This window comes from Lathyrus oleraceus, chromosome 3 (genome assembly GCF_024323335.1).
Source record: "Lathyrus oleraceus cultivar Zhongwan6 chromosome 3, CAAS_Psat_ZW6_1.0, whole genome shotgun sequence".
Taxonomy (NCBI): domain Eukaryota; kingdom Viridiplantae; phylum Streptophyta; class Magnoliopsida; order Fabales; family Fabaceae; genus Lathyrus; species Lathyrus oleraceus.
In genome coordinates, this window is record NC_066581.1 from 156,237,705 (window position 1) to 156,244,823 (window position 7,119).

Below are 7,119 nucleotides of genomic sequence, written 5' to 3' on the forward strand. Positions count from 1 at the left end.
TAGAAACCTAAGCACTATGCTTTTGATTTCCAAACTTCTTTTCATAACACTTATTTTGAATTGAGTCCTTAAGTCAACTTTGACCATACTTTGTAAATACTTTTCATTGGTAAATACAACTCACTCAATTGTTTTTGTGGTTTCAATGGCCATTTCTTGCCAAAGCTTTTCATAAACAATTAGCTATTAGGTTTGAGTTATCCTTGAGGTGGATATAATACTCACCTATATCCAAAGTGATGGACTATAAGACTTACATGCTTATTACAGGGTTAACCCCTCACTAGCATGTTGAAGCTCTCCTCACATGGTGGATTTGTGGTTTTAGGTTGAGTTTTCTCCCTTGGATAACAAAAGACCTTAAGGCTTTTGGACCAATCAATTCACCAACTTCTTTTGAGATTTTTACCCCGAACTACGAGGTTTTGATCCTAATCTTTTTTTAAGATGGTACGTAGGCAGTGGGTTATCCATTCAAACATAAAAATTGTAAATAATTTGTACATTCTTCTCTCATCTCCCCAATCATGTTTGCACAAATAATTTTCATAAATACCAACCTACCTTACAACATTGTGAAAAGGGCTCCCTAGGAGTACCTATGATGTTTTGAGTGCTTAAAACCTTCCCATTGCATAACTAACCCCCTTACCCCGATCTCTGACATTTTATTAGTTTTTGATTTGATAAAACTTCTCGGTTTTTGTTCGCTTTCTAACCTTTCCTTTGGATAAATAGAAGTGTGGTGGCGACTCGAATTGTATGATTTACTTTTGATTTAGTCAAAAAATCTAAAGGTAATGAATACCTCGCTACAATATGGAAATCCAACTAGTGATTCATTCACTATATGTCAACATCATCTCAGTGAGCAGACTTAGATTTCAAAACGAACATAAACAGAGCATTGGAATTATCATTTTCAAAATGAACATTTTTACTTGCAAATAAGCACTTATCATAAAGAAAATTTCCATAATGGGAAGTTTGATCATACTAAGAGGAAAATGCTTAAAGACTCCGTTGAGAAAAAGGGAAAGCCGCTTCAACATTCAGTCAATCTGGGGAAATCATGTTGAGATTCGACAAATCTCTCCAAGATCAGCCAGCCAGGGGGAAAATTACTTCATGGCTCAAGCTAAGGCATGCCACCTCAAGAGCACAAGAAGTCAAACGCTCTAAGAGATGGTTAACCAGGGGACCACAGTTTCAAAACATTGGGGTAAGTCAGATCGAGTTTGTCCTATGAAAATATTGCTTCACGACTTGTGATTGGGGTAATCCATGCAGATACCCAACTGACTAGGGCAGAAGTAGGCTACGAAAATATAAGCTCTCTCCATGTTTCAACGCAAAGTGCAGAGGTGTGTTAACAACTCTTGAGCCTGAAGTAGGTGTCGGAGAATCATGTCTTTATGATCCTTATCCTAGCCTCAAATCTCCCACATCCCGCCACGTGAGCATTTGGTAAACCATTGTATAAATCATCACCATGCATTAATCATGTTACTTTACACATGTATATCATGAAGGCTTGCAAAAAAAAACCAGAAAAGCCAAAGCCCAATCCTCATTGGCACATCCAAAGCCTAACTTGCTTGACATCTCTATAAATCTCAATCCTTATTGGCACATCTAAAGCCTAATCCTCATTGGCAAATCCAAAGCCCAACTTCTCTTGGCACCTCAAAAGCCTAACTTGCTTGGCACCTCTAAAGCCCAACCACTTGCATTCTGCATATAATAGTCATCATGGCATAACATTGCATCCCTCAAATGCATAACATATCCATCAATATGGGGCATTACGTCATACAAATTCAAGCATGCATATGAAGTATAAGCCAGACACTCGTCTATGTTAACACATTCTTTTTCAATATTCGTCTGTATGGACTCTCAACACCCGTCCATGTTGACATTCTCTTTTCAATACTTGTTTATATTAATTTCAAACACTCGTTTGTGTTGATGTTATCGTCTCATTACTCGTCTGTATTGATTCCCAACATTCACTCATGCTAATCTTACATTTTTAATACTCGTTTATATTAACTTCTGACACTCGTATGTGTTAATCATTTTTCCGACGCTCGTCTGTGTCAAGTTATTTCCCTAACAAAACATTACAGTCAATCCCTAGTAGGTCAACCTACAAGTTGTTTGCCAGTACATATGCCTAATGAACTAATCAATACACTTACTTTTATTACACCCACTACATTCCTAACATGATTTTTTTGGATATTCTTGTATTTAATCCTCTTCTAACTTGAATTCTCGAAAAGCTGTCACAATTCGTACATTCAGGTCCAAGATGATTAAATAGGGACAACAATCATACCGTAAATTTTCCCTACCTTTTTCAAGTGTGTTTGGCTTATTGCTCATTTCATCTGCATATACACATGCCCTAATCATCCATCATAACATATTCATTTATAACTGTATCCTCAAATAAGCATCATTGATTCAAAGGGTCTTGCTTATTTATGATACAAAGCTAGTTGATCAAGTTCATGCTATGTCTTGGTTGTTTTGGCACAAGAGTGATGTTTGGTTCATTCCTTATGGATCAATGTTGGTGGAACCCTAGTTCTTGATCTTTGGCACTTGTGGATCATGTGGTTTGCATCATGGTATTGGATTTGATCATGAAACCCTAATACTTGGTACGACCTTTAGTTATGATTGAATCGCATCATGGAATAATTGGTTTTGAAGTTCATTTATAATATTGACTTTTGGTGATAATGTTCATACAAGGCTCACTTAGTGATTACTATTGATTATTGCTTGATTCATGCATTCAAGGCAAAGATCCAAGTTTCATTCAAAGCCCAAGATTCATTAAAGATGCAATTTCATACACATTTCAAGCTTTCAAATTCAAATCTTGGAGGGAAAACTCATTTTTTTTTCATTTTTCAAACCATGCTACAATTCAAAAACCAAATTTCACTACAAATTTTCAAAGTTTCATTACACAAAAAAAAGAAACATAATTTTGGCCTAGGTTGACTTTTGGGTCAATTGTTGACTTTTGGTCAAACATTTGACCAAAGTCAACCAACTGAACCCTACTTCCCCCATTTATTTTCTTCTCCATTTTATAAGCCATCCCATGTTTGATGTTGTCTTCATGAACCTTTTATTTCAATTTTCTTCATGACCCTTGTGTTAACCTTCATACCTTGACCAAATCCTCATGGAGGGTGTTTCATGACACAAATATAGCTCACACTAGCCCTGCATAAACATTAATCAAGTTCAGTACACAAAGACTTTGCCAATATTCAAAACATGGTCAAAAGCATACCTACAAACAAAATCTAAGTGGCTCACATTGCATAATTATTCTAATAAGCATCTCATTTAACATAACCTCAAATACTACACTAACAATCATTCAAGGCTTGGCCTTCATCATGTTCAAACAATTGCATTGATTTTAATACTAACATCACACTAACTAAAGGGAGTTTAACTAACAATTAACCTTTCCTATTTCAAGAAGTTCTCCTAAAAAACTATGTATTCACTAACAATAACTCAAATTTCAACATAGCATCAAATTCCATCCAATTTAGCTAAACTTTTACAACTAACTTTTACTAAGTTGTAACTCTACTAACCAAGTTCACGTTCTCATAATGTTCTTAACACCTATTAACATATCTTGTGATAGATCATACTTTTAATTTTTACTAACAGAGTTTTAACACACTTCATGAACACATAATAATTTTTGACATCAAATTAGATTAACCAAGTTTTGTAATTTTTAACCAACTAGCTTTGAATATTCTAACAATAATTAATTGATGTAACTAAGTTCAACATACTATAACAAACCTTCATAACAGTTACTGACATAATAAATTCACAACATAATTTTAACATATTAACATTTTCTTCCATTTGAACACAACTGAACTTCAATTCATCTCTCCAATCATTATCACCTATTCTCACATCTTCACTCATTATGAACAATCATTTGTGATAACTTCACCAATCATTATCACCTATTCTCACACCTTCACTCTGATTTTTGATCTCAATCTCTTAACATTCTCACCACAAATTCATCTCTCCACCCTTAACTCTTATCAATCTCAAACAAGAACACAGTAATAAGAGCAACACATGGTCACGTGAAATCACCTACAAATTATACACATAATAAGGAGTAAAAGAAGATAACATTGTGGAGCTTGGAGTTCGAGTTCTTACCTCATTCGAAGCATCTCTAGTTTTCCTATTATCTTCGCCTTCAAGTCTTACAATCTTGACCTGACCAACTCGCCGCTTCGAAGGTTGGTTCATCCCATTCAAACTTGCTTGTTTTATCCGTTTCTCGTTACCATAGGATATAGTTATCATAGAGGATATATAATCCTAAGTTTTAAGGTTAGAATTTGGTATCACTTGCATTTAATTTAGATTTGAAGATTTAGAGTTTGTATATTTTGGGCTTCGATTTGGGTTATGTGGATAGAAACAGAGGAATGATCGGATTTCGCTTTAGGGAGAAAGAGGTTTAGGAAAGAAGGAGCTTGTGTGATTCCATACTGAAGACTTCCCTTCTCTTTTGGCATATAACGTGGGCCTTTTGGGCCTATTGTCCCATGGGTGTTACCCTTATACTCTACATTCCAGCTCATACACCCCCTTGACTGGGTACAACTAGCCATCTTTGGGCCTCCTCTTAAGCCCAACATCAAATCAGTTGCTATACATCACACTTCCCTTTAAGCGTGACACCATATTGCCTTTTTTTATTTTATTTTATTTTATTTTATTTTATTTTATTTTATTTTATTTTATTGTTTTATTTCCAACTTTCATTTCTTTTTTTATGCATTTGTTAATATGAAAAATATTTAGAAAATAAATGTAATTTTATGTTCTAGTTGTGTTTTTTCATTTAATTCGTACTTTTGGAAATAATCAAAATAATGCTTTAGTTTAGAAATTAACCATTAACTTTTTAGGGTTGATCTTTCTAATTAGATTCTAAATAATAACATGTTATGTTCCCCCTTAGATTCTAGGGTATATTAGAAGTAGAAGATTGGTGTCACTTTGATTTTTTTCCCTTGGAAGTTAGGTTTATAAATCCTTGTGCCCGAGTTACAATTGGATTTTATCATGATTGATTAAGTTGATCAAAGTTTTCTTTGATTAACTAAATCCTTTGACAATGTGCTTGTTCCCTCAGTCTTGTCAAGTGAGTAGAAACCTCTTGATCACTTGATAAGACTAGTCTTATGTACTGGAGCTGCATCGGACATCCCAAGACCTCAACTCAAGTTCAAGACGCCATATTCAAGTTAATACAAGTCAGTTACAACATTGCAGACATACTGGAGACTAGATCACTGTTCAAGTACAATAAAAGTCCCGCTTCAGCAACTTGTCAATTACAATCCGAACTGCATGCCACAAGCCTTAAGTAGTAGAGAAGGGATGAGAGGGAGAACTCATATCCTTATTCAGAATATCTTTGGGTATGGGACGAATGAGGCAGTTTCTCAGAGTATTCACCTCTACTCATAGACTTTAGCGCAATTCAAATCAAATAACTGTCAAGTCTTCTTACCTACAAACAATACTTCAACCATCTCCAACAACAATACACTTCCTCTGTGGAATGACCCTTTCCTTGGTTAATCACCGATTCTCGATTAAAAGACTATCTTATCTTCTTTCCTTGGTTAATCATCGATTCTCGGTTAAAAGACCATATTCTCTCTCTTTTTGGGTTAATCACCTATTGGTTAACATACCATTTCCTTGGTTAATCACCGATTCTCGGTTAAAAGACCATCTTCTCCTTTCCTTGGTTAATCATCGATTCTCGATTAAAAGATCATCTTATCTTCTTTCCTTAGTTAATCACTGATTCTCGATTAGAAGACCATCTTCTCATTTCCTTAGTTAATCATCGTCTATTGGTTAAAATACCATTTTCTCTTTCTCTTTTGGTTAATCATTGTCTATCGATTAAAATACCATTTTCTCTTTCTGTTTTGGTTAATCACTGTCTATCGGTTAAAATACCAATTTCTCTTTCTCTTTTAGTTAATCACCGTCTATCGGTTAAAATACCACCTTCTCTTTCTCTTTTGGTTAATCACATATTCTCGGTTAAAATACCATACACTCTTACCTTTCACTTTGGGTTTATCACAAAGTATCAGTTAAAACACCCATCTCTCCGGTGTAAACACCACCTTTTTCCCTTATTGGTTATAACACCATTTTTATCACTTCTATCCCATCTATCACCTTTTTTATTTTTTCACCCTTAGTTCCACGAACTACGAAGCTCTGATTTTCTTATTGCACGATGAGAATAGGTAGGCACAAGGGTTCAAATCCTTGGTGAGCATATCAATTAGTAGACCTTTTTTCCGTTTTGTCATTTGCAAGTAATCTTTAGATAATAACACCCATTCGAGCAAAGAACAATCAAAATGGTTCCTGTTGAGTACAACAGATGTGAGGGGTGCTAATACCTTCCCATTGCATAACCGACTTCCTTACCCTTTTTCTCTCCCCATTGGGTTTTATTGATATTTTCCCTTTCCTTCGGGAATAAACAAAGTGTGATGGCGAATATGTTGTATCTTCGAGCATGCAATGCGCTCAGGTATTTTTTGCAATGCAACAATTTGACCGACAACAAGAGACACAAATTGACATTAAGATGAAAAAGATTGGGATGCCCATCGAGGCCCTAGAACCTGATTTTCATCACATACCCCTCCTTAATATTTCAAGAGGAATGATCTTACAAGAGTGCACATATATGGACTTCAAAGAGTTCGAGGTGAGATACCCTCACCTCGTCAAAGAGTCACCCAGAACTGATAAGGTAAGATTCTCCTGTTTCTACAAGAACCATGGGCATAACACGAACAAGTTTATCCACCTGGAAGATGCCATTTAAGATTTGACAAATAAAGGGAGATGAAGCCGATATGCGCAGAATTATATTAGAAAGATTGGTCGTGAAAGGAGAAGAGGCTCTCCCAAAGAATCTAAGAGCCGAGACAATTCACCATGAAACAAGTGATCTCCAAGTTGAGATAAGGTGTCGTAGAAAACGAT

At 35.4% G+C, this 7,119-nt stretch overlaps 1 long non-coding RNA gene across 1 annotated transcript; it reads right to left on the reverse strand.

Moving 5' to 3' along the window:
* Positions 1-2,943: 2,943 nt before the first annotated feature.
* LOC127125952 (uncharacterized) lies at positions 2,944-4,632 on the reverse strand. Its single transcript, XR_007804843.1, has 2 exons — positions 4,237-4,632; positions 2,944-3,249 (listed from the first exon to the last, which is right to left on the reverse strand). It is a non-coding gene; the product is annotated as an uncharacterized LOC127125952 (long non-coding RNA).
* Between the last annotated feature and the right edge of the window lie 2,487 nt (positions 4,633-7,119).